The 27,559-nt window shown below is 44.5% G+C and overlaps 1 long non-coding RNA gene across 4 annotated transcripts; it reads left to right on the forward strand.

The window, feature by feature from the left end:
* The first annotated feature begins 23,102 nt into the window (after positions 1-23,102).
* On the forward strand, positions 23,103-26,372 carry LOC137817181 (uncharacterized). Of its 4 annotated transcripts, none has more exons than XR_011081936.1 (6): positions 23,103-23,438; positions 24,221-24,334; positions 24,466-24,820; positions 24,929-25,047; positions 25,180-25,288; positions 26,157-26,372. It is a non-coding gene; the product is annotated as an uncharacterized lncRNA (long non-coding RNA). The 4 variants fall into 4 exon arrangements; XR_011081937.1 differs by having other exon boundaries at positions 23,105-24,334; positions 24,466-24,612; positions 24,753-24,820; XR_011081935.1 differs by having other exon boundaries at positions 23,105-23,438; positions 24,263-24,334.
* Positions 26,373-27,559: the final 1,187 nt, after the last annotated feature.

Here is a 27,559-nt window from a genome sequence, read left to right on the forward strand (position 1 = left end):
TCCTCTGTTACCGGCGGTCTGGGCTTCACACCGGGAGGTGGGGTGGTTGTTACATAACTCACTGATCTTTTGTTTTTCAAGCTATTCTCATAGCACCTTTTCGCTTCTTTCTGATCAGACCTGATCGTGATCACCACCCCTTCCATGGACGGCAACTTCACCTTCATGTGCCGAGTCGACGGAATGGCGCCTATCCTGTTAAGAGTGGGCCTTCCCAACAGGATGTTATATGCTGAAGGGGCGTTTACGATGAGGTACTTGATTTTCTCCGTCCTCGACCCGGCCTCATCTGTAAACGTGGTTCTCAGCTCAATGTACCCCCTGACCTCCACTTGGTCACCAGCGAACCCATATAAGCACCCTCCATAGGGCCTTAGCTGATCAAGGGGCAATTCCAGCTGTGTGAAAGTCGGCCAGAACATCACGTCTGCCGAGCTTCCTTGGTCCACCAGAACTCTATGGACCTTCCTCCCTGCTGTAACCAACGAAATAACTATGGGATCGTTGTCATGAGGCACAACGTCCCGGAGATCCTGCTTGGTGAACGTAATGTCCACTTCCGGCGAGTGATCTTCAAACATGTCCACTGTCATCACCGATCGCGCATACTTTTTCCTCTGCGATGCGGTGCATCCGCCACCTGAGAAACCCCCTGCAATGGTGTGGATCTCCCCGTGGATAGGCATCTCGTGTTGCTGGGCTTCTCCACCTGCTGGCTGGGAACTCGACGCTCCCCCCGTCCTCCTATCCAGCAGATAGTCGTTTAGGAACCCGCTCTTAACCAGATCGTCGAGCTGATATCCCAAAGACAAACACGAGTCCAAGGTGTGGCCAAAACATTGGTGGAACTCGCACCAGGCGTCCGACTTTGACCCCAGCACCTTGTCGCCCACCTTCTCAGGCGCCTTCAACCTAGCAGATATGTTAGGGATAGCGATCAGGTCCGCTAGTCCCATGACAAATTTGTGCTTAGGCGGGCGATTGTAATCCCGGCGTGCTGGTTGTTGGCGCGCTTGGCTTTTTCCCTTGTTTCTCCTGTCGTAAGGATGGCGAGTCCTCTGGTCTTTTCTGGCCGCCGCCGCCGTTTCCAGCACCCTCTGCGTCTGGATCCTGGTCTGGGCGCGTGGCCTGGCGGGAGCCACACTGCCTCTCTTCTCGGCGACTTCACTCTCGTCGGCGATGTGGGCCACCGCAAGTCGCCTGCCTTCAGCAAACGTCGCTGGATGAGCCCTGATCAAGGCCTCGCAGAATGGCCCTGGCTGCACGCCCTTCTTGAAGGCATAGACCAGCATTTCTTCATCCTTGGCCGGCGATCTGACCATCTGCGCTCCGAAGCGATTGAGGTAGTCTCTGAGGGACTCCCCATGGTACTACCTTATATCAAACAGATCATAAGACACCCTGGGCGGTGCCTTATTCACAATGTACTGCTCGACAAAGATTTTCGAGAACTGTTGAAAATTGGTTATGTGGCCGTTAGGCAGGCTCACAAACCACTCCATCGCCGTTCCCTGGAGCGTACTCACGAACATCTTGCAGTAGACGGCGTCTGACCCTCCCGACAGCATCATCTGCGTGTGGAACGTGGTCAGATGAGCCTCTGGATCCTCCACGCCGGTAAAGACAGCCTTAACCGGAACCACGCTCGTGGGAATAGGCGTGTCGGTAATCGCCTGAAGAAAAGGCATTGGGAAAACACGAGGTGGCGTCGACGGCGCCACCTCTTCAGCAGAAGAACGTCCTTGCTGCTCCTGAAGGGCTCGACGCAGCTCCTCAGTCACCTTGCTGAGCTCCTCGTTCCTGGCGCGAGAGGCGACCAGGTCCTCATGTATACTCGCCTGCTCTACGCGCGAGGCTTCCACAGTTGCCTGCAACGAGCACATCATCTCTGCCATCTGCACCATGGTCATGGCGGTGTCGGCTTCAGCAGCGACAGGCGCCACGGGACTGGAACGATTGCTTCTCATTTTTCTCATTAACTTCAGCGAATCACAGGAATGCAGCAAACAACACTTCAGCCTCGATCGAATCAGCGATCAATCGGAGAAAACAGTGCGGAACAGTGCAAGAAAACTCAAGAACACCGTAAGTCTTCAAAGAAAATCACAACTTCGCCAGAAACCACCCCTTTCCCGCGAACAACCAAACAAGCGAAAGAACTCGAACTTCCACCAAACAGATTACGCGTAAGCAGCAGTAAACCTTACTCCACCGATCGAAAAGCCAAAAGAACGGTTCAAAATGCAAATTCACCGAACGAAACTCCAAGAAACTGCGAACGACGGTTGCACCAGCACACAACCACGCAAAAAACCTCGAAAACTTCCAAGAACTCACGCTGTGGATGGGAGCAAGTTTTACACGGCCCCACGGTGGGCGCCTGATGATCCTGCCTGTTGACTGGAACGCTGGAAACTGCCTCATCAAAGGATCGTCGTGCGCACCGCTTCTCACCTCCGTTCCTCTTCGGGATCTATCTCAAGAACCTGCAAAGAAACAGCGCGGCGCCGCTGCGGCCGATCGCACTCCAACGCTCAAGTCAGTGACGGTATCACCAAAAACTAAGAGAACTGGAACTGTGCAAATCCTCTCTCACAGTTAGCTCTATCACTCGCAAGCGTAAAGTGTATGAGCTGAACGTGCGTACCTCAGAAAGTTTGTTAAGAACTCTTATATACCTGGTGGCTTTCTCTCTCCTGGCAATTACAGACTCGGACACGTGGCTCGCATCCAACTGTACACGTGCCATCATCTGGAGGCTCCCTGACTTGGCGCTGCTTCTACTCTCATTTTGGCTAAGTTTCTTATGCATGGTACTGCCCAGTGCATAGCTAACTTAGGAGTGCGATCTCTACTGGAACTGGCGAGTTAGGGGCCTTCATACACCTTCCCTGTGGTCTCGCCGGCCGCCTTCGTAACCTGCTTCTCCTTCATCTTCGGCGATGTGCTTGTTCTGGCGATCTCCGACTGCTTGGTCGCCTGGGTCTACATCTGGCGACTTCATCTTCAACCTGGCGATCGCCCATTCTGGTAAGCTGGAAGTCGGAACACGCCAGCTTAACAACTGGCGACTACACGTGCCCCCCGACTTCCTTCCTTTCTGCCAACCTGGCGCCTTGTCAACACGCCTACACTGTAGCAGGATGCCACGTCATCACACCCGACCATCAGGGCGGTACACAAGCCATTCAGGGTACTGGACTTCCCTGATGTGGCCTGCAGCGAGGAGCTTCTGGGTTTCGTCTCTAATCGCCTGCCTCCTCTCCTCGTTGAACTTTCTTCTCCTCTGCCGCACCGATCTCACCAAGTTGTCCATCGCCAAATGATGGCATAAGAAGTCGGGATCGATCCCGGGCATGTCCGAAGCGGACCATGCAAACGCATCCAGATGCCGCTCTATCACCTTGACGATCTGGTCCTGGAGCTCAACCTCCAGGGATCTTCCCAGCTTGAAGATCTTTCCTCCGATCTCTCTCGAGCCACTGCTCGACGGGTTTTGGCCTGGTTTCTCTGGCGATCACCGCCCTGGCGATTCCTAGCTCTCTCGCTTCCTCAGGGCGATTCCTCGCCTCTTCTTCCTCCAGACCAGCGTTCCCCTCCCCCTGCTCAGCATCCACCATCACCACGTCTCTTCCGGTGGTCTCTTCTATTACCGTCGATCTGGGCTTCACACCGAGAGGCGGGGTGGTTGTCACGTAACTCACCGACCTCTTGTTTTTCAGGCTATTCTCATAGCATTTCTTCGCTTCCTTCTGGTCGGATTTTATGGTGATCACCACCCCTTCCATAGACGGCAACTTCACCTTCATGTGCCGAATCGACGGTATAGCGTCTATTCTGTTGAGCGTGGGTCTTCCCAGCAGAATGTTGTATGCTGAAGGAGCGTTTACGACAAGGTATTTGATTTTCTCCGTTCTCGAACCCGCCTCATCTGTAAACGTAGTCCTCAACTCTATGTACCCCCTGACCTCCACCTGGTCACCAGCGAAACCATACAAACAGCCTCCATAAGGCCTCAGCTGGTCAAGGGGTAGCTCCAACTGCGTGAAAGTCGGCCAGAACATCACGTCTGCCGAGCTTCCTTGGCCACCAGCACCCTGTGGACCTTTCTTCCTACTGTGATCAACGAGATGACTATGGGATCGTTGTCATGAGGCACAACGTCCCGAAGATCTTGCTTGGTGAACGTAATGTCCACATTCGGCGAGTGGTCTTCAAACATATCCACCGTCATCACAGACCTCGCGTACCTCTTCCTCTGTGATGCGGTGCATCCACCACCCGAGAAACCCCCTGCAATGGTGTGGATTTCCCCGTGTGTGGGCATCTCGTGCTGCTGAGCCTCTCCACCTGCTGGTTGGGAGCTCGACGCACCCCCCGTCCTTCTATCCAGCAAATAGTCGTTTAGGAACCCGCTCTTGACCAGATCGTCGAGCTGGTATCCTAAAGCCAAACACGAATCCACGGTATGGCCAAAGCCCTGGTGAAACTCGCACCAGGCGTCTGGCTTTGGTCCCAGCACCTTGTCGCCCACCTTCTCGGGCGCTTTCAACCTAGCTGATATATTGGGAATGGCGATCAGGTCCGCCAATCCCATGACAAACTTGTGCTTATGCGGGCGATTGTACTCCCGGCGTGCTGGTTGCGGGCGTCTTTGGCCCCTGCCCTTGTTCTTTCTTGGATCATAAGGATGGCGAGTCCTCTGATCCCTCCTAGCCGCCGCTGTCTCTAACACCCTCTGTGGCTGGATCCTGGTCTGGGCACGTGGCCTAGCGGGAGCCACGCTTCCCCTCTTCTCGGCGACTTCACTCTCATCGGCGATGTGGGCCACCGCAAGTCGCCTGACCTCAGCAAACGTGGCAGGGTGAGCCCTGATCAATGCCTCGCAGAATGGTCCCAGCAGCACGCCCTTCTTAAACGCGTAGACCAGCATTTCTTCATCTTTGGCCGGCGATCTGACCATCTGCGCCCCAAAGCGATTCAAGTAGTCCCTGAGGGACTCTCCCTGATACTGCCTTATATCAAACAAATCATAAGACACCCTGGGCGGTCCCTTATTCACGATGTACTGCTCGACGAAAATCTTAGAAAACTGTTGGAAGTTGGTTATGTGACCGGTAGGCAGGCTCACAAACCATTCCAGCGCCGTTCCCTGGAGTGTGCTTACAAACATCTTGCAGTACACGGTGTCTGATCCTCCTGACAGCATCATCTGTGTATGGAACGTGGTGAGATGAGCCTCAGGATCCTCCACGCCGGTAAAAACAGCCTTAACAGGTACCACACTCGCAGGGATAGGCGTGTCAGTGATCGCCTGAGCGAAAGGCATAGGAAAAACACGAGGCGGCGTTGACGGCGCGACCTCTTCAGCGACTGGGCACCCTCGCTGCTCCTGAAGAGCTTGACGCAGCTCTTCAGTCACTTTGCTAAGCTCATCATTCATGGCCCGAGAGGCGACCAGGTCCTCGTGCATTCTCGCCTGTTCTATGCGCGAGGCTTCCACATTCGCCTGCAACGAACGCATAATCTCCACCATCTGCGCCATGGTCATGGCGCCGGCGCCTTCAGCAGCAACGGGCGCAACTGGACCTGAACGGTTGCTTCTCATTTTTCTCATGAAACTTGACGAATCACAGAGTGCAACGAACAACACTTCCTTCAGCGGCGATCGATTCAGCGATCAATCGGTCAGAACTTCGCGAAACTGCGAAAGAAACCTCAAGAACACAGCGAACCTCCACAGAAACCTCCAACTCCACCAGAAACCAACGCTTCTTCCACGAAAAACAAAACAAGCCAAAGAACTCAAATCTCACCGAACAAAACTCGCGCAATCAGAAGAAAACTTCACCTCACCGAACAAAATCCAAACGAACGGTGGAAAACGCGAAATCACCGAACAAAACTTAGATGAACAGCGAGCAGTGGTTGCGCCAGCACACAACCACGCAGAAAACTACAAAAACCTCCAAGAACTCACGCTGTGGATGGGAACAGGTTTTACACGGCCCCACGGTGGGCGCCTGATGATCCTGCCTGTTGACCAGAACGCTGGAGCTATGCCTCGTCAAACTTGGATCGACGTGTGCGCCGCGTCAACCTCCGTCCTTCACTGCGATCCACCTCAAGAACCTGCGAAAGAACAGAGCGGCGCCGCTGCGGCCGATCGCACTCCAACGCCCAAGTCAGTGACTGAACCACCAAATACTAAGAGCAACACTCAAGAACTCTCAAGGAACCGTGACCCAGTTCTCTCTCAGTATTCTCTAGAACTCGCAAGCGTAAAGAAGACAATCTGAACGTGCGTACCTCAGAAGTTCGTTGGGAAACCCTTATATACCTGGGCACTTTCTCTCTCCTGGCAGTTACACATCTGGACACGTGGCTCGCATCCAGCTGTACACGTGCCATCATCTGGAGCCTCCTTGACTTGGGCGCTGCTTCTGACTCTCCTTTGGCTAAGTTACTTATGCATGATACTACTCAGTGCATAGCTGTCCTGGAGTGCGATCTCTACTGGATTGGCGAGCTAGGGTGCCTTCGTACACACCTTCCCTGTGGTCTCGCCGGCCGCCTTCATAATCTGCACCACCTTCATCTTCGGCGATGTGCTTGCTCCGGCGATCTCTAATCACTTGGTCGCCTGAGTTTACATCTGGCGACTTCATCTTTAACCCGGTGACCGCCGGTTCTGGTGTGCTGGAGATCGGAGCACGCCAACTTAATAACTGGCGACTTCATGAGCACCCCGACTTCCTTCCCTTCTACCAACCTGGCGTCTCGTCAACACGCCTATACCGTAGCTTGATGCCACGTCATCACTTCTGACTACCAAGGCGGTACAGTTACCAACAACGTCTCTAGGACCGAAAGTGTCCTTCACATGAGTAGAGGACCCAGAGGCCCATCTCACGTCGTTCCACACCCAGATGATGCTTGCACGAGGATCTGACGTTGTGTACTGCAAGTTGCTTTTGAGCACGTTGGCAGGCGCGGCGTTGGAATGGTTCGTTAGCCTTCATGACGGACACATCACCACCTTTGACCAGTTTGCGACGCTGCTCAGAGAGCAATACCTTGTTAACAAGGCCCCTACCCGGCTTTTTTATGATGTCTTCGACATCAAACAATACTAGTGGGAGTTCTTGAAGGACTACCTAAACAGGTTTGGGGTCCAAGTGGTGAGGTTGAAACCCACTGATGAGGCCATGACGGTGCATGCCTTTGTCAAGGGAATGTTGCCTGGACCTTTCAGTGAATCACTGCTAAGGTTCTACCCGAAGAGGTTCACTGAGATTAGACGTCGAGCGTTAGCACACATCGCCGTAGATGATCGAGTAACACAAAAATAAGGTTATGTCGGTCCTATTCGACCTCGAACGGCGACACGACATCCGCCTATGAGAATGCACGAGGCAACCATGGAGAAAAAGGTGGCGAGAAAAACCCTACGAACAGACCCAGGCGGGAACGCGCACGCAAAGGGACCCAACAAGAACTCTTGGTGTGAGTTTCACCAAGTAAATGGCCACTACATAAGCAATTGCCTGGCCCTGGCACACCAACTAGATGAGCTGGTGAACAACGGTTTCTTAAAAGATTATCTTCAAGAGCCACAGAACGATTAGGTGTTGGTAACTGCAGCGGCAGATCAGGGGCACGAGGTGCCTATTCACGGGGAGGTAAACACAATCTCAGGAGGATTCTCAGGGGGAGGATGCTCTGCCTCCCAGCGAAAGAGTACGCACGAGAGGTGATGACGGTGGAAGTACAACAAGTAGATCAGACCCCCGATGTCGACCTCTTCTTTGCCAAGGCCGACCTCCAGGATGTCATACCCCACGACAATGACCCGGTAGTGATTTCGCTAGTCACAGCAGGAAGGAAGGTGCACCGCATCATCGTGGACCAAGGAAGTTCAGCCGATGTGATGTTCTGGACGACCTTCAACAAGTTACAACTGTCCACGGACCATTTAAGGCCCTACATCGGATGTTTGTATGGTTTCAGAGGAGACTAGGTGGAGGTTCGTGGGCATATAGAGTTGATGACGACATTCACGGATGGCACGACTTCCCCGCACTACCAATATCAGGTATCTCGTTGTTAATGCTCCATCGGCCTACAATATAATGTTAGGTAGGTCAGCTTTAAACAGGATCAGAGTAGTTGCCTTCATAAGGCATATGAAGATGAAGTTGCCTTCCCTTGAGGGTGCGGTGATCACCATTAAGTCTGACCAAAAAGATGCTAAGAAGTGCTAGGAAAACAGCCTTAAGACCAAGAGAGGGTGTTCACTATTACGACCCAGCCTCCGAGGGAAGAAGGGATCACCTGTGCAGAGATCGCCCGGTAGAAACAACCCGAACCCGCTGGAGACGTAGTAGAAAGAGAGATCGGTGGGAAGATGTTCAAACTTGGCCGATATTTGAGCCAAGTGTCGCAGGATCAGGTTGCTGAGGTCATAGCGCGGCACCTTGACGCTTTCGCGTGGTCTGCCTCTGACATGCCTGGCATAGACCCTGACTTCCTGTGTCATCATCTTACCATAGACCCCCAGGTTTGACCTGTTCGCTAAAGAAGGTGAAAATTCAATGAAGAAAGGCGTCAGGTCGTATGCGAAGAGACGAAGAAGCTGTTGAAGGCTGGCCACATTAGGGAGATTCAGTATCCCGAATGGCTAGCCAATGTGGTATTAGTAAAGAAGGCTAGAAAGAAGTGGAGGATGTGCGTTGACTTTACGGACCTCACAAGGCCTGTCCGAAGGACTCCTACCCGCTGCCCAGTATTGATGCCTTAGTGGACAACGCCTCTGGATGCAGGCTCCTCAGCTTCTTGGATGCTTTCTCTGGTTACAACCAGATCATGATGCACCCCAGGGATGAGGGCAAGACAGCATTTATGACAGAGTTGTCTTGTTACTGCTACAAGGTAATTCCGTTTGGGCTAAAGAATGCAGGTGCCACCTGCCAGCGATTGATGGACAAAGTACTAGCGCCCATGTTAGGACGGAATGTCCAAGCATACGTGGACGACATGGTGGTCACCTCCCAGCAGAAGGGGCAGCATGTGGTCGACCTGGAAGAGCTGTTCACCATGATAGCAAAGTACAGGTTGAAGCTGAACCCGGAGAAGTGTGTGTTCGAGGTTGAGGCAGGCAAATTCTTAGGTTTCTACTCACTGAACATGGGATAGAGGCAAACCCTGAGAAGTGTGTTATGATAATAGACATGAGGAGCCCAACCTCGGTGAAAGAGGTGCAACAGTTGACGGGGCGCATGGCCGCTGTGTCCAAATTCATATCGGCGGGAGGAGACAAGGGGCACCCTCACTTCCAGTGCCTGAAGAGAAACAACAGGTTCGTGTAGACCCGGGAGAGCGAAGAGGCATTTGCGAAGCTAAAGGAGTACTTGGCCACCCCACTGGTGTTGTGCAAGCCAGAGCCAGGTACCCCGCTCTGCCTATACTTCGTGGTCACAGAGAAGGCGATCAGTTCGGTCCTATTGCAGGAGCAAGACCAGGAGCAAAGGTTGATCTACGTCGTCAGCAAGGTGTTGCAAGGGCCAAAGGTAAGATACCATGATGGAAGAGGCCCCAACACCAACCCTTTTAAGAGGCCACCAAAATGCTACATTGAGGCAACCACTAGAGTCATAGTCAAAGAGGGGTCAAGAGGAAACATTTTACATGTCATAAACTCTAGTGTGTAATACCTTTTTACTTTTGTCAAGTAGCATAGTTTAAATCTTTTTGTAATTGTGATGAAACATGCAAAGTGGTACTTAGAAGGCTAAACCTAAGTTTAATTAGAAATACCCATTTCTAATTAAACTAAGGTATGGTCCAATTAGCTAGACCTAATGGAGGTAAGTTCTAGACCAACCACACAAGGAAGGATTCTACAACCTACCTCCATTTAGGCGCCACTTTTCACATGTGCCATCACTTTGAATTTTCCCTCCTTTTCTCTTAGCAAGTCTGGCCTCCAAGGTCCTATATAAGGAGTGCTTTGGGTCATGTATTGACAATTTTTATTGAATAGTGAAATGCTACCAAAATTGTACCATTTCACTCCTTGCATAAACTCTCTTAGGAATAGGCTTTTAATCTTCAAACCTTCACCTACAAAGGAAGTTGGTTGAAGCACTCCTACTCTTCCTACTTCTCATGCACCTCCAAGGCTATCACAACTCTTAGGAGAGCCTTGTTCCACCATCAATCCATGGAGCTTCCGCATTCATCAACAAAAACTACAAGAAAGGAGACACAAATCCCTCATTTGGTATCAGAGCATAGGTTCTACAAGAGCTAAGTGTCTTCTCTCATTTTTTTGTGTTTGTGTTCTTCTTATTTTTGTGTTGTTCATCACTTGTTCATGTTGTCTAGCTATTTTTTTTATTTTTAATTTGATTTAGTTGCTGTTTTAAGCAATTCAATCGGTGCAAAATGTTCAAATTGTTCTTGAGCTTCTTATTTTCATATTTTGTGTAGGAATCTATATGAAATTGCGTTGTTGTTTTGATTTTAGGTTGTTTGAGTCTTTTTTGAAATTTTGTTCGGTTCATATGATTTGTCTTGAGTCATTTTATTTTCTGAATCCTTTGATGTTTTGTCTAGTCATGTATTTCCTAATTTATCATCAAATCCTTGTGCTGAATTTGTTGATAATTTTGGTTTCTTGATTTAATTTGAGTCCATAATTATATTTATGTGTTTGTTGATCCTTTGGTGCATTTTTCTTTTAGTTTGAGTTCATATTTGTATGCTAGTTCCATACAAATTCATATACATCTACTCCATTGTGTTTTTGAAGTTTCTTATTCTGTTTTTAAATTCTAGAATTAGGACTTCTTTGTGTTTTCAAATTCTGTACTGGCTGTTTTTTGTTATGAAATTTTAATACGTTGAAGAAAAATTCTGAAAATATGGATTAATAAATTTTCATGTGTTAGAAAATCAAGAAAAAAATAATTAGATGAAAAGATCAAATAGAAAAAAATGATAAATAAAAAAAAAGTGCATCCTGGCGCCAAAATATATGGTAGTTAGACAGTGATTTTGAAAACTTTATCACAATTATTTGGTGCATGTTTTTGGTGTGATTCCAACCCGAAACATTTGCTAAGACATTGAATCGTTTGTGGTTAAATTTTCATAAGCAAATTCAAAATAGCCAGCTCAGCATAAATATTTTAAGTCACGCTTTCTGAACCTAATTTTTTCCAGTAGTGTTGTTTTGGTTTTTCAAATCAATTCTAGTGCCTTTCTTTAGGTTCCTTTTGTGTGCCATCCTTTATTTAGTGCCTATTTTTTTTTGCTTGTCCAATATCATTCGAAACTCTTTCTAAGTTTAGTCACATAATTCAAATCCATTTGTTGTGGTACTGTTTTAAAATTTAATTTGTTTCTTGCTTTCTTTTCTTGACCTCTAAATTGTTGGTGGATAAATTCAATTGGTGCTTGTTAAGTGGAATTGACTTTGTGGTAAGTCTAGCTCTACTTAGTAGGTACTGTTTTGGAGAATTTAATTGTCTATTCATAAGAGGTTAAGGCAAGGAGCAACAGCAAACACAAATACAAATACCAAACACATACACTTTGAAGGACACAATAAAGAAGAATAACTACAAGCCTAAGGAGTGCATAGTATAGAAATCTGAATTTTAATTTGTGCAATTCAATTTCTTTGTATTTATTTGATTTGTAATTACATTTAATCTTTGTTTAATTAGTGGATTAATCACGTGTAGACGGTGGGTGTGTCTTCAAAGGCTCAAAGTGTCCAGAAGCCTCACCTAGGAAACGTCTAGTTTAAAGCTTTGTCAATTAGCAATCTTTAATTCTTCTTAGCTAGTTTGCTTTACATTAATTACTTGTATAGCTTTGCTTAATTGTTTACGGTAATTACTTGTCTAGCTTTGATTAATTGCTTTGTTTGTTAATTGTTTTGCATTGTTTTCCTTTGCATAAAATTTGACTTTTCATTCCTCATTGTGGTTGATCCTGCCTATTGACCAGAACGTTGGAACCTGCCTCGTCAAAGGATCGACGTGTGCACCGCTTCAAACCTCCGTCCTTCTTCAAGATCCACCTCAAGAACCTGCAAAAGAACAGAGCGGCCGATCGCACTCCAACGCCCAAGTCAGTGACCGAACCACCAAAAACTAAGAGCAAGAACACTCAAGAAATCTCAAGGAACCGTGCAATGTTCTCTCTCACAGTAAGCTCTAGAACTCGCAAGCGTAAAGAGTATAATCTGAACGTGCGTCCCTCAGAAAGTTCGTTGAGAACTCTTATATACCTGGTCACTTTCTCTCTCCTGGCAGTTACAGACCTGGACCCGTGGCTCGCATCCAGTCGTACACGTGCCATCATCTGGAGCCTCCTTGACTTGGGCGCTGCTTCTGACTCCCTTTTTGGCTAAGTTATTTATGCATGGTACTGCCCAGTGCATAGCTAACTTGGGAGCGCGATCTTTACTGGAATAGGCGAGTTAGGGTGCTCTCGTACACCTTCCCTGTGGTCTCGCCGGCCGCCTTCATAATCTGCACCACCTTCATCTCCGGCGATGTGCTTGTTCTGGCGATCTCCAATCGCTTGGTCGCCTGAGTTTACATCTGGCGACTTCACCTTCTACTGGGCGATCGCCTGGTATGCTGGAGATCGGAACATGCCAACTTAATAACTGGCGACTTCACGAGCCCCCCGACTTCCTCCTCTTCTGCCAACCTGGCGCCTTGTCAACACGCCTGCACTGTAGCTTGGTGCCACGTCATCACTTCCGACTACCAGGACGGTACACAAGCCCCCCAGTCTTAAGCGAAGACTTGTCCAGCGAAAAGACTAAAAGAGTCACGTCAACACCGACCTACGTGGCACTGACGCAGAATTCCAAGCGGTTGTACTTTCTGCTTCTTTGACGCTCCACCAAACCCCTCACCCATCGCTCGACTCGTGGCTTCATCAACGGTTACCTTCAGTTACCGTTTGCGCTTCCCAAACCCATTTCGAAAAACCCTTAAACCCATTTTCACTCCACTGTTCCATCACTTTTCTTCGTATTCGCAAACGCTCTAACTTCCTTCTGCAAAAAAGCTCTCAGCGCTCTTCAACATTCTGAATCACCAGCATCCTTCATCGTCTTCCTGACCATCAAAAGGTACCTCCTTTCCTTCTTCTGCTGGTTTTTCCTGCATTTTAACCGATTCGCATCATCCTGTAACTGTCTGGTGCATACGTTGTGGGTTGTTTTTGCGATTTCTCCTTCTTCGTAACTTAGGGCTCTATCAACGTCACAACGAACCTACATTCGTTCGTTTTTCACCTTTCTTCCATGATCGAGTCAGCCTCTATGACCCCTGATCATTTTTCCTTTTCTTCTTCCTTTGCAGCTTCAACAATGACTCGCTCAAAGATCACCCCAAATCCTCCTCCTTCATAACGAAACCCCTCTTCACAAGCACACGACCCACCGCGAGTACGTGGCGCTTCGTCTTCTCAGGCTGAGAGGCCTGCACCTTCCCGCCCCAACCTGGCCCAGGCTACTCCCCTTGTCACCGGAGGAGCCTCCGTCCCCCCACCAGACTTCAAAAAGCTATACCCCTGGGCCAACTCGACCCTGTTGGGGGAAACATCTTCTGTGAACACTGCAGGGGCAGTTCTGCGATTGACGAAGGGGGATGAATTTCATCAATCATTCCACAAGGAGCACGATGAGAAGATGACAGTGCTACCTTGCCCCTCCGATCTGCCAGTTTGCGCCGACGACAAGGCGAGCAACGATGGGCCCTTCTGCTTTGTCTACACAACTCTATTCAAGAAGGTGAAACTCAGGTTTCCCTTCACTCGCTTTGAGAGGGAGCTTCTAACCGAGCTCAACATCGCCGCCGCCCAGCTCCATCCCAACAGCTGGGCGTTTGTGCGGGCGTTCCAAGTGATGTGCGACCATCTAGGGTTGCCAGCATCGGTGGATGTTTTCTTGTTCCTTTTTGAAGCCAAGCACCCAAGAGACCGCCTGTGGGTAAGCTTGAATGGGATTGCTGGGAGGTCGATCCTCTCCATCTTCCAGCAATCCTATAAAGACTGGAAGGGAAAATTCGTCCAAGTGCGCCCCAACGACAAGGACGCTTCCCTACTCGACGGCTTCCCCTTGTACTGGGTAAACAAGGGGAGCAAAGAGTCCAAGAGCTGCTTCAGGAGACCCAGAAGTCCTGATAGCATGGGCGCATTGGACAGAGATCTCTGCTTCTTTTGGAAAAGTGTGGCGGATGCCAACATCACCTTCCTCACCACCACCCTGATCTGCTTCGAATTCTTCGAGGACCAACCCGAAATTCGAATAGGTTAGAACATTCAAGTTCTTCTTCTAACACTGCTTCTGCTAACTGTTTCTGGGCGTCTTGTGCGTTGTGCGCAACACTTTGATTTTATTTTTCAGCACCCTTTATCTGCTTTGCTGTTGCATACTGCCTTATGCATTTATCTTCTCTCTGAACTAACCCATGCATTTTTGCTCCATGCAGATAACATGTTGGGCCAAGGCAAGCTTGCTGAATTAAGGACGCTCGCCCGACTCCACGGGTTGGCAACGGGTTCCCAAACGGTGCCAAATTCGGTGGTGGAGATCGCCGCCGCACAGGGCCGATCGCCACCCAAGGGCCGAGCTCCTTCCGATGTCCAACCCGCCGCTCAACGCAAGAAATTTGTCCTTAAAAGGCCTAAGAGGAAAACTCCCCAGGTAGTCCATGAGGAGGAGGAGGAAGACGACGAGGCCACTGAAGATGGCCTTGTTACGAAGAGGAAGAGGGTGGCACCTTCTTCACCATCTGCACCACCCCCTCTTCCAGCATCAACACCAGCTGCGGCCGATCGCACTCCAACGCCCAAGTCAGTGACCGAACCACCAAAAACTAAGAGCAAGAACACTCAAGAAATCTCAAGGAACCGTGCAATGTTCTCTCTCACAGTAAGCTCTAGAACTCGCAAGCGTAAAGAGTATAATCTGAACGTGCGTCCCTCAGAAAGTTCGTTGAGAACTCTTATATACCTGGTCACTTTCTCTCTCCTGGCAGTTACAGACCTGAACACGTGGCTCGCATCCAGTCGTACACGTGCCATCATCTGGAGCCTCCTTGACTTGGGCGCTGCTTCTGACTCCCTTTTTGGCTAAGTTATTTATGCATGGTATTGTCCAGTGCATAGCTAACTTGGGAGCGCGATCTTTACTGGAATAGGCGAGTTAGGGTGCTCTCGTACACCTTCCCTGTGGTCTCGCCGGCCGCCTTCATAATCTGCACCACCTTCATCTCCGTCGATGTGCTTGTTCTGGCGATCTCCAATCGCTTGGTCGCCTGAGTTTACATCTGGCGACTTCACCTTCTACTGGGCGATCGCTTGGTATGCTGGAGATCGGAACATGCCAACTTAATAACTGGCGACTTCACGAGCCCCCCGACTTCCTCCTCTTCTGCCAACCTGGCGCCTTGTCAACACGCCTGCACTGTAGCTTGGTGCCACGTCATCACTTCCGACTACCAGGACGGTACAGTGGTCTAAGTAATTTACTTAGAAAAAGAATTGTGTGAAGTTTTTTAGGGATAGGTTTTGGCAAGGAAAGACTTGGTACTTAAGAATTCCTACTGACTCACCTTTCCTTCCTAGAAAGCTACCTTCACTACTTTCCTCTTCTTTCTTGAAGTAAAATACTTTTAAACACAAATATTTAGCCTTGTCTTCTCACTCTCAAAATCTAATGAAAGTGATATAAATACCACCAAATTTCTTATAAAACAATTAGCCAAGGACTTTCAATCACTCTCATATAGACAATTGGAGCATGAGCCCAAATCAAGGAGTTGAGATTGGCTAAAGAAAAGGATGAGATTTCTCAAAAATAAAAATAAAATACGTTCTCATGCATCTAGTTCTAAAGATCATGATTCTTTTGGGGAGGAAAGCCTTAGGATATATGAGTATTATCAACCACCCCCTAGAAGAACTAGAAGAGATAGAACAGAACAAGAGAGCCCAAGAGAGGTTAGGGTATACCTACCCATTTCCATGGAAAAGAAAATGTAGAAGTCTATTTAGATTGGGAAATGAAGGTAGAACAATTATTTGCTTGCCATAGAGTGAGTGAAGAAAGAAAAGTACCCCTAGCCACTCTTAGTTTTCAAGGAAACGCTATGTATTAGTGGACATCTTTAGAAAGAGATAGGCGTCTTCATAAGGAGCCTCCGATAGAGTATTGGAATGACCTTAGGTGATGGATTTCCTATGAGCTCTTCTTGGATTTTTGTTGATGATGGTAGCTTACTAGAGGAGATGGACAAGGTCCTCCTAAGAGGTGTGGTGACCTTGAAGGTGCATGAAGAGTGTGGAAATGGGGAGGTTCGGCCAACCCCTTTGAAGGTGGTGAAATGAAGATTAAAACCTAGAAGCTAGGCAAGGAGTAATGTATGATACTAAATTGGCAGCATAACAATACTCTATTCAATCTTGAAAATACAAGGTGTAGGCTCCTCCTTTTATTGGCTAAGGAGGACCATAATGCAACCCTAATGCTAATCAAAATGAAATGCAAATTACTCCACATGGAGCACATGGCCGGCCATGTGAGGAAATGTTTTAGAACGTGAACAAAATCTAGGGTAAATCACATGTAAGACAAGTTTATGCTATTTACACTACACTTAGTACTAAGCTACCCTTAATGGGCCTTCATGGAGCATATACATGTTGCTTTCTCTCCCATCCGTGGCTTGGCCCAAGGCTCCCATCCGTAGCTTGGTCATGGACCTAGTAAGAGGTCCTAGATGCTCTCCTCCTCCTTCTAGACGCTCCCCCTCTAGACGCTCTTCTTCATGTGCTAGACGCTCTAGGTTTGGCTCTTGTCTTTCATGGGGTGTTGAGCTTGGCCCTCTTCCATCATCCCCTCCCCCTTGGAAAGGATTTGTCCTCAAATCCAAGTCGTCTTCATCGTCATTGGTACCTACAAATGGAGATAGATCAATTACATTAAAAGTATCATGTACTCCATATTCAAGAGGTAGATCCAATTTATATGCATTGTTGTTGACTCTCTTGAGGACTTGAAAGTGTCCATCACCTCGGGGGCTTAGTTTGGACTTCCTTTGAGTTGGAAATCTGTCTTTTCGAAGGTGAAGCCAAACTAAGTCTCCTTCCTCAAAAATTATTTCTTTCTTCCCTTTATTGTTGTATTTTGTATACTTTTCATTTTGTTGTTGTATTTGGATTTTAATCTTCTCATGCATTTTCTTCACAAAATCGGCTTTGATTACTCCTTCCTTATGCACAAATTCTTGTGGATTAGGAAGAGGTAATAAATCCATAGGTGTGAGAGGATTAAATCCATATACCACTTCAAAAGGAGAAGCATTAGTAGTCTTGTGGACTACTCGATTGTAAGCAAACTCAATGTGGGGAAGATACTCATCCCAAGATTTATGGTTTCCCTTCATGATAGCCCTAAGCATAGTCCCAAGAGATCTATTGACTACTTCGGTTTGACCATCCGTTTGAGGATGACAAGAAGTTGAAAATTGTAGTCTTGTTCCAAGTTTGCCGCAAAGAGTTTTCCAAAAGTGGCTTACGAACTTGGGATCTCTATCGGATACTATACTTCTAGGGAGACCATGGAGTCTCACCACTTCTCTAAAGAAGAGTCTAGAAATATTTTGAGCATCATCTACCTTGTGGCAAGGAATAAAATGGGACATTTTGCTAAAACGGTCCACTACCACAAAGATAGAGTCATGGCCTCTTGCAGTCCTAGGGAGTCCTAAAATGAAGTCCATGCTAATGTCTTCCCAAGGAGCATTTGCAATCGGCAAGGGGGTATAGAGTCCATGAGGCATTGTTCTAGACTTTGCTTTTAAACATGATATGCATCTAGAACAATGTCTTTGGACATCCTTTCTCATGGGTGGCCAACAAAAATTTTCTTTCGAAATGTCTAGAGTCTTATCAACTCCAAAATGGCCCATGAGTCCTCCTTCATGTGATTCCTTGACAAGGAGCTTCCTATGTGTGCCTTGGGGAATGCAAAGTTGTCCTTCTTTAAAAAGATATCTCTCGGCCACATAGTAACCTCCTTGCGCCCTATGTTGACATTGGGCATAGATGGATGAAAGTTCTTGATCCTCTTGATAAAGCTCTCTTATGTGATCAAATCCAAGAATTTGGGCACCTAATTTGGAAAATAGTGTATGCCGTCTTGAAAGAGCATCGGCCACTATATTTGTGCTTCCTTTCTTGTATTTGATTACATAAGGAAATTGTTCAAGAAACTCCATCCATTTAGCATGTCTCTTGTTGAGCTTGTGTTGGCCCTTTAAATACTTTAAAGACTCGGGATCACTATGGATGACAAATTCTTTGGACACAACGTAGTGTTCCCAAGTCTTTAGGGCTCGCACAAGAGCATATAGCTCTTTGTCATAGGTAGGATAGTTGAGGGTGGCACCATGGAGTTTTTCACTAAAATATGTAATGGGGTGTCCACCTTGCAACAATACCGCACCTATGCCCACTCCCGATGCATCACATTCTATCTCAAAAGTTTTGGAAAAATTTGGGAGAGCTAGAATTGGTGCATTGGTGAGTTGAGCCTTTAGCCTTTAGAAGGCTTGCTCATGCTTATCACTCCAACAAAATGCAACATTTTTTTTTACAAGTTCATTTAAAGGAAAAGCTAAGCTTGAAAAATTAGGCACAAACCTTCTATAGAAGCTAGCTAACCCATGAAAACTCCTTACATCACTTACATTTTGTGGACTGGGCCACTCTCGGATGGCTTTGATCTTCTCGGGGTCAACATGCACCCCTCTTTTCTTAACTATGAAACCTAGGAAAACTACACTATCTACACAAAAGGTGCACTTATCCCTATTGGAAAATAAACTATTGTTCCTAAGCACTAGAAGAACTTCCCTAAGATGACTTAGATGGTCTTCTAGGGTTTTGCTATACACTAGGAGATCATCAAAGTAAACTACTACGTATTTACCTATACAATCCCTCAAGGTATGATTCATGAGCCTCATGAATGTACTAGGGGCATTAGTGAGCCCAAAGGGCATCGCCAACCACTCATATAATCCAAACTTGGTCTTAAAAGCGGTTTTCCACTCATCACCTTCTTTGATTCGAATTTGGTGATACCCACTGTTAAGGTCAATTTTAGAAAATATGGTTGACCAATGTAACTCATCAAGCATGTCATCAAGCCTCGGGATTGGATGCCTATACTTGATGGTGATGTTGTTGATTGCTCTACAATCACAACACATACGTCATTTTCCATCTTTTTTGGGCACCAACAAGACAGGTACAGCACAAGGGCTTAGGCTTTTTTGAACCCAACCCTTCTCCAACAAGTCTTGAACTTGTGACTCTATCTCCTTTGTTTCCTCGCGGTTAGTTTTATAAGCGGACCTATTTGGCAGGCTTGCCCCCGGAATGAAGTCAATTTGATGTTCTATACCTCTAATGGGAGGGAGTCCAATGGGTCCTTCATTAGAGAATATATCTTCAAATTCACTTAAAAGTTTTTCCACTTGAGGAGGTAGACTCATGAGTTCATCACTTGTGGCAGTGCATGCAAGTGTTCCTTTACAAAAGATTAGGCTTGGTTGTTCAACAAGAAGCAAATTTTCCAAGATGTTTTCAAAAGGCTTTTCTTGTTGAGCAACCTTGTGGGAAGGAACACTCTTTTCCCACGCCTTCCTATCCCTAAGGATTTTCTCTTTTTCTAGCACTCTTTTTTTTTTTTTCCTCATCCCTCTTATGTTTCATTTGTATTTGTTCTTTCACCACTTGAGAATGTGGTAAAGGACTAAGTACAAACTTCCTATGCTTATGGGTGAAGGAAATGTCGTTAGTGAGACCATCATGCAAGGTTTTCTTGTCAAATTGCCATGGTCTCCCTAATAAGACGTGGCAATTTGTCTTTGTAGTTCCCTATGGAAAACTTGATTTCCACTTGCTTATCTACACTTAGTTCCCCATTTTCATTAATCCATTGTAGTTTGTAAGGTTTTGGGTGAGGAACTACTTGTAGATTAAGCTTATCAACCATTCTAGCACTACAACAATTGCAACTAGATCCACTATCCACAATGAGGGAACATATATTTTCTAAAACATTACATCTTGTATGAAAGATGTTCTCCCTTTGTGTTTCCATGGAAGTGCTAGGTTGATTGTTGAGGGTTCTCCTAATCATTAGCAATTCTCCCTCTAATGGAGCTACCCTCTCATCCTCTCCCCCTTCCGCTCTCTCACTTGGCTCATCCTCACCACTGGTGTATTCATCTACACCGTTTAGAAACAAAGTCCTTTGGTTTGGGCATTGTGCTTGCACATGCCCTCTTCCATAGCACTTAAAACACTTAACGTCCCTAGTTCGGATGGGTGGGGTGGAGGCTTCTTTTGCTAAGGGCTTGGTAGTTTCCTTTGGTTTTTCTCTAGATGTGCTACCCACCCTCTTATAGTCTTTCTTGGGATAAAAGCTAGAGCATGAACCCACCCTTTGACTTAATGTTTTGCGCAAATTTTGTTGTTCAACTTTAATGCAAAGTTGAACCAAGTCATTCAAGTCTTGGTAGGGAAGGAGTTCTACCCTATCTCTTATCTCAAGATTTTGCCCACTTAAAAACCTAGATATGGTGGTGATCTCTTCCTCTCTAATGGATGCTCTCATCATGTAGAGCTCCATTTTCTGCCTATACTCTTCCACACTCATGTTCTTTTGTTGCAGTCTTTAGAGCTTGTCCATTAACTCCCTATGGTAGTAGGAAGGTATGTGGCGACGTCTTAGGGCTCCCCTAAGGTCATTCCAATATTCTATGGGAGGCTCCTTATGAAGACGTCGGTCTCTCTCTAGAGAGGTCCACCAACACATGGCATTACTTTGGAAACTAAGGGTTGTTAAGGGTACCTTACTTTCTTCACTCACCCTATGACAAGCAAAGAGTTGCTCTACTTTCATCTCCCAATCTAGGTATACCTCTACATCTTCCTTACCATAGAAATGGGGTAGGTCTACCCTTACTTCCCTTGGGCTCTCTTCCTCTCTTCTTCTATTTCTCCTAGGGGGTGGTTGGTAGTAATCATGGATTCTAAGGCTTCCCTCCCCTAGAGATTCTTGGATTTGTGAAAGAGATGCATGGTTATTGGATTTTTTTTAAATTTGGGATTTCTCTTCCTTTGCTCTAGCTAACTCATTGATTTTAGACTCATTTTCCAATTGTCTATATGAAATGAGTTGTACGTCCTTTGCAAGTTGTTTTAAAATAGATTTCATGGACTTTACATCACTTTCAATAGACTTTGCAAAATGAGATGGAGAAGACATGGCTAGAGCTTTGTTTATAAAAGTGTTTTACTTTGAGAAAAATTAGGGAAGTTAAAGAAGGTAGTTTTCCTGGTAAGAGAGGTGAGTCACAATGGACTACTTAAATACCAAGTCTTGCCTTAGCCAAAAACTATCCCTCCAAATCTTCACACAAATCTTTCTCTTAGTAAACCACTTAAAACACAATCAAGTTGGAGAAATCAAATTTTAAATGTAAGAGACAATGCAAACTATCTAATCAACCAAGCAAAATTAACAAGGCTTTAAACAATACAAGACAATTAATAAGCATAGCTAATTAAAGCAAAGAGATGCAATTAAAACATTTAACAATTGCTAAACTAGATAGTTCTATACTAGTCGGCCCTAGGTGAGGCTTCTTGGACACTTGGAGCCCTTGAAGACACACTCACCGTCTAATTGCGTAATTAAACAATAATTAACAAGAGTTAAGTAGAAAGAAATTAGATGAACTCCCTTTTGTTTATTTTTCTATTTGCACTTCTTTTTGTTGTCTCTTCTTGGTTGGGCCTTCCAATGTATGTGGTGTATTTAGAAGGTGTTTGTTTCTACTCCTTGCCTTTGTTCCTCTTGGAAGTAGGTGATTAATTCTTCAATCCAGCACCTATTAAGCAAACTAGACTCCCCTCAAGTCAAATCCCACACAATCAAGCACCAATTGATAATTAATTCCACTACCAAGCTTAGAGGTCAAAGAATTAAAGCAAGAAACAAATTAATTTGAAAAACAGTACCACACAAAAGGAATTAAATGTGACAACTAGAAAGAGTTCCAAAGAAATTAGACAAGCAAATAAAAGGTACTCAAAGAAAGATGGCACACAAAATGGGAACCTAAAGAATAGCACTAGATTTGATTTCAAAATCAAAAACAGCACCACTGAAATAATTGTTGTGGTCCAGAGAGCGTGGTTTTCACTGATTTATGCTGAGCTGGCCTTTTAGAATTTGCTTCTGAAAATTTATATGCAAATAATTCAAGATCTTAATTTCATTCCAAACGCATGCACCATTGTTTTTTAATAAATTTTCTAAAATCAGTGTTCAGTTACGCCAGTTGTAGCGTCAGGATTGCACACTGTTTTTATAATATTTATCATTTTTTTTCTGTTGATTTTTTTGAACTGATTCTTTTTTTTGTATTTTCCCTAACACCTCAATCTTGAAAAATCCAAAGGCTCAGAATTTTCTTATGTGGGAAAATAATTTTCATAAGCAAAACAACCAGCACAGAGTTATGCAAAACAGGGGATTCTGTAAATCTAAAAAAAAAACAGCAAGATATACCAAAAAAAAACACAATGGAATTGGTGAAAAGGAATTTGTGTAGATCTAAACACAAATATGAACTCAAGCTAAAAATAAAAAGCACCAAAGGATAAAAAACACAGCAGATTCAGATCAAGCATTTATACCAAAAACAAGAAACAAATAAGCCAAACAAAGTACTACTATCACTACAAAAAATCATGTATAAAGTGGCGGTTTTAATATGGCGGTTATTAATAACCGCCACAAATTTCTGTATAATACGACACTTTAATAACCGCCATAATTATCCTTCAAAATGTGTCGTTTTAAACTGTCACAATTATCCTTCAAAATGTGTCGTTTTGAAGTGTCACAATTATCCCTTTTGAAATTAAAACCTAGTGTTTTCCTTCCCTCCATACCTCTTCTCATTACTCTCAATTTTTTTAAAAAAATCACCTTTCACTCCCTGGAAACCTAGTGAACTAAACGTGACTCTTCCCTCTCCTCTCTCTGCAAACTCTTCACGAACGAAACCATCTCTTTTGGAACGAAACCCTCTTTTCACTCTTCCCTTCACTGTCACTCTCGCCTTCACTGTCACTCTCGCCTTCACTCACTCTTCCCTTCACTGTCGCTCTTCACTCTCGCCTTCACTCTCGCCTTCACTCTTCCCTTCACTCGCGCCCTAAACCTAACCCTCACTCTCGCCCCTTTCAGTGTTCTCCAAGATTTTCCACGTATTCAACCGTACAATAGAAAACCGCAATTCCTCCAAGATTTCGAATAGGTAACTCCTGATAGAATGTGGTCTTTTGTTTCTTGTAAGGATTAGAGCTAATCAATACAAAATCGTTTGATTATAGTAAAATTGACTAAGTTTTTATTTATTAATTACTATTAATTATTAACTTTTGATTCGTGTCTGTTAATTTAATATTTGCAAATAATGTTGTTGCAGTGAGTTTATCATGATCTTTGCTTTGCTCTGTTATGCATCTGTATTGTTAAGTTCAGGTAATGGTATCCATGGTTTGTGAAGGTTCTTTATTTTATAAGATCTTTTAGGTTATATCTAGGATCCTGTCGGTGATCATTGATTTTTTATTTTAAAAATATTATCTCATGATCTGGCTATTGAAATGTAGTGAACTAGGGATTTGGTTGAGAAAGAGTAAATATAAGTATTAAAAGAGGGATAAGTGAGAAAGAGATCAAGAATGTTGGTTTTGTACTTCCATGTAGATGATGCACCATCTTAAATTAAGCTTTTTCCTTCGTTTGTCAATTATTATTATTCGATTCAACAAGAATATTAACAAAAAAGAACATATTGAAGTTTTGATATGCCTTTGCTTTTAGATATACCATTCTATTGGAAGAATGGCAATATCGTTATTGAAAATAGTTAGAGCTTTAGTCTGAGATGAACGAGGATAACAATTTTGACTAAATAGCAAATAATGTATTGAAAATCAAGATATTGTCTTGCATGATGATTCCTTATCTGAGCTGACTCTATTTGTTTATTGTGACTTATTTCAAATTGATGTATTCTAACAATTTATGAAGTTACCGGGACCTTGAACTAGCTTCTGTTGATGTGATTTCCAGCTACTTAGCAGTGGAAGTTCAGAGACCCACAAACTCCACGTCTTTCACTTCATAAGTACTCTTCTTATCAAAGTAAGTTTAATAAAATCCATTTTTTTTTGTGTTGGCCTAGGCGTGCAAATTATGATTTTATGCCGACTCCTTAGTTCTTTTACCGTCGCTTTTTTTATTCTTTTTATTAATTTCTCTACACGTGTACAAAGGATTCACAAACTTCAGAATCATGATTCAATGAGAAAAATGTCAAGGGTTCAAAGTAATATGAAGAGGAAAAGGAGAAGATGCACCAGAATGGGGGTGGATAATGGCACTAGAAGAGGACCCAATACAGGGTCTTGTGAAGTGGAAAGGTTTGGGTTTGAAATTGGTGCAAAATTTACCTTGGAAACATTTCAGAGATATGCAGAAGATTTTAAGCTCCAATACTTTAGAAAAAATGAGAATGTATCTCTTTAGGATGCTAATACAACAATTTTAAATGGTACCTCAGAGCCTTCTATGGAGAGCATTAAAGGTGAATATTGGCGGATGATCGAGAGTCCTATTGAAGAAATTGAGGTCACATTATGTAGAAACTCAATAATTTTCTGTTGCACGAAACTATTATCTATTTGTTGCCCTTATTATATGCTTCTCTGCTTACATTTAATTTTCTATCACTTCCAGGTGCTTTATGGAGCTGATTTGGAAACTGGGATTTTGGGAGTGGTTTCCCTAGTAAATCTAGTCAACTAGGTTCTGCTTCACATGAACAGTACATAAAGTTTGGCTGGAATTTAAATTGGGTAAGGACTACATAGTTTCCTTATTTTCTAGCATGTATTTCATTGAATTCATCACAATTTGTGTTATGCTTGAGAATAAAGAAAAAGATTGAAAAAAATGCTTCATTTCTGATTGATTGAACTGTACAAAAGGATACAAGAAGGTCAATGGGAGCTTAATTTGCTAAAGAAGAATACTTTGGATAATCTACGATGGAAGGATGTTTGTGGAAAGGAAGGTCTTTTGGCAAAAGCACTTAAGGTAAATTATGCTTCTCTCTAATCCCTGTAATGCATGCAGTATGAAGGGATGATATTTATGATTTTGTATTAACTTATGCCATGACCATAAACAAGGGAGTTGATGTTTAAATAGTCTTGTTTATAGTTGTAAGAATCTTCTGGTTCACAATGTAATTCCTTCAATATGCCACCTATTGATTCATATCTAAAGATGAATTTCTGATGGCTTTGAATCCTATGACACATGAGTGAATTGGTACAATTTCATATCCTTTACACAAATCATATGATTCCATGTTTCATAGGTTTCTTTTCTTGTTGATTACATAAAGTGGGACCATTGTCATGCATTGCTTTCTATACATGCCAATTTTAGTCATTTGATCGTAATTTCAGTGGTGTTGCATGTTTACTCTGGATGAGAGGGTTTATTCTTGTTGCATTTGTAGTAAAAGTGGGTCACCATTCATTGCCATTTTGTGTTTGGAACTTCTTACTTTGAACCCATCAACTTTTTATACTTCTATCTAACAACTAAAAATATTATTATTTTATTTCAAAATTTTATTTATATTTATTTTTTAATTAAATATAATATTTTTTATTAAAAAGAGTTGTAAATTAAAAATAAGAAAAAGATGAGTTTTAAAAGATAATTTTTCTTTTGTGTTTATTTTTTTCCTCCTACTTTGTTTTGGCAAGGTTTAGATATCTCTGTATTTTTCTTTTGCAAGTGATATCTTTTTTGGTTCAGCATCTTTTCCCTGCAAGTTTTCTTTCATTGGCTAGAAATTTTGTTGGTATTAATATATTTAAATATTTATTGGTGTCTTTTATTTTATAATTATAAACATACAAATTCATTAACTTAAAATTATTTATTTCAGGCATCAGATTATGGAAGTGGTGCTCCATCACCTTATCAAGTATTATGATCAAGTGTTGGAAGCAAAACTGATTAGGGATGTGTTTTTTAATTTTAAGCTTGATTATGGATGTATGAACTTTTAAATAATTATGTGTTGTAATTTTAAACTTGATTAGGGATTTATGAACATTTTATGTGTTTTAATTTTCAATTACATATAAACTTTTGAACATTATTATGTGTGCTTTAATTTTCAATGAAATGAATGGATGTTTATAGCTTTGTACATTATTTTATTTTATTATGAAAAAGTGGTGGTTAAATTTTATAATTGTATAAAACTGTTCCGTCCGGTTGACCTGTGACGTCTTTGTGCGCGACCTCAACCGTTAGCTAGGGACTCCTTCCCACTGGTTACCTGTGGATTCCTGCAAAAAGAGGACAAAAGGGCGCCCTACCGGCCGTTTGCACTCCGACGCTCAAGTCAGCCAGCAAGAAACACCAAAACTGTGCACCTCCGTATCTGAGCACCGCGTATGGCACTCTGAAGGTGGTAAAAAGAACTGTGTATCGTGTGTATATTCTCGCTCTGGAAAACAACCTCTTTTCCAGTCCCTTGTGCGTAGCCTCACGATTTCGAGCAAGCAACTGGAGTGTATTCTGCGAAAATTTGCCCAAACTTCGAACCCCGTTCCCAACATTCTCAGCGCTATTTAAACTACCCAAGCATTTAAAGCGCCTTAAAGCACTTTTAATCACAAACGTAACGCACTCAATCAGCATGTCTAATTAGAAAACGTAGCGTATTTAAGACGTTGAAACGCTTGGGAGCCTTTATAGTACCTTAAACGCTCGAAACAGAAACTGTACTGAATGACTTTAATTACCTGATACCTGGCTAAAGGGTGTTTCCATTCTGACCTGGCTGTCGTACTCGTGGAGGGCCTCACAGCGCCATGGCCCCATCCGGGGACGTTTCTACGTGTGAGTCCCCCTGCTTGGGAGTGCTACTGCGCAAAGGGGCGACTTTTTGGGTGCCAACTCATGCCCCCAATCATCTAGTCACTCACTTTGAGAGAGTATCTGCCTTCCTCTCGTACCCTGCACCCGGCTACCCTGGGCGTGACCTTCCTCTTGAGTCGTATCTGTCCCAAAGGCGTCTCTGGGGCGGCAGGGGTACTTCACGAGTCAGGCTGCCCTACACTGGTGTTGTTACTATAGCCTTGAAGCCACCTTTCTCTTCTCTTTATCACTCTCCCAGATCATCGGGACCTGAGGCCTTCCCACGGCGTCGCTCCCTCCATGGTCTTTCCTACCCATGGATATCAGGGAACTACACTGTGATTGCCTTGCCTTAGTAATATTTGATCTGGGCGACGCCCTGGTTGGGCGACGCCTTCACCAAGGCAACGTCTTGCCTTG

This window comes from Phaseolus vulgaris, unplaced genomic scaffold (genome assembly GCF_000499845.2).
Source record: "Phaseolus vulgaris cultivar G19833 unplaced genomic scaffold, P. vulgaris v2.0 scaffold_19, whole genome shotgun sequence".
In the NCBI taxonomy this organism is placed as follows: Eukaryota; Viridiplantae; Streptophyta; class Magnoliopsida; order Fabales; family Fabaceae; genus Phaseolus; species Phaseolus vulgaris.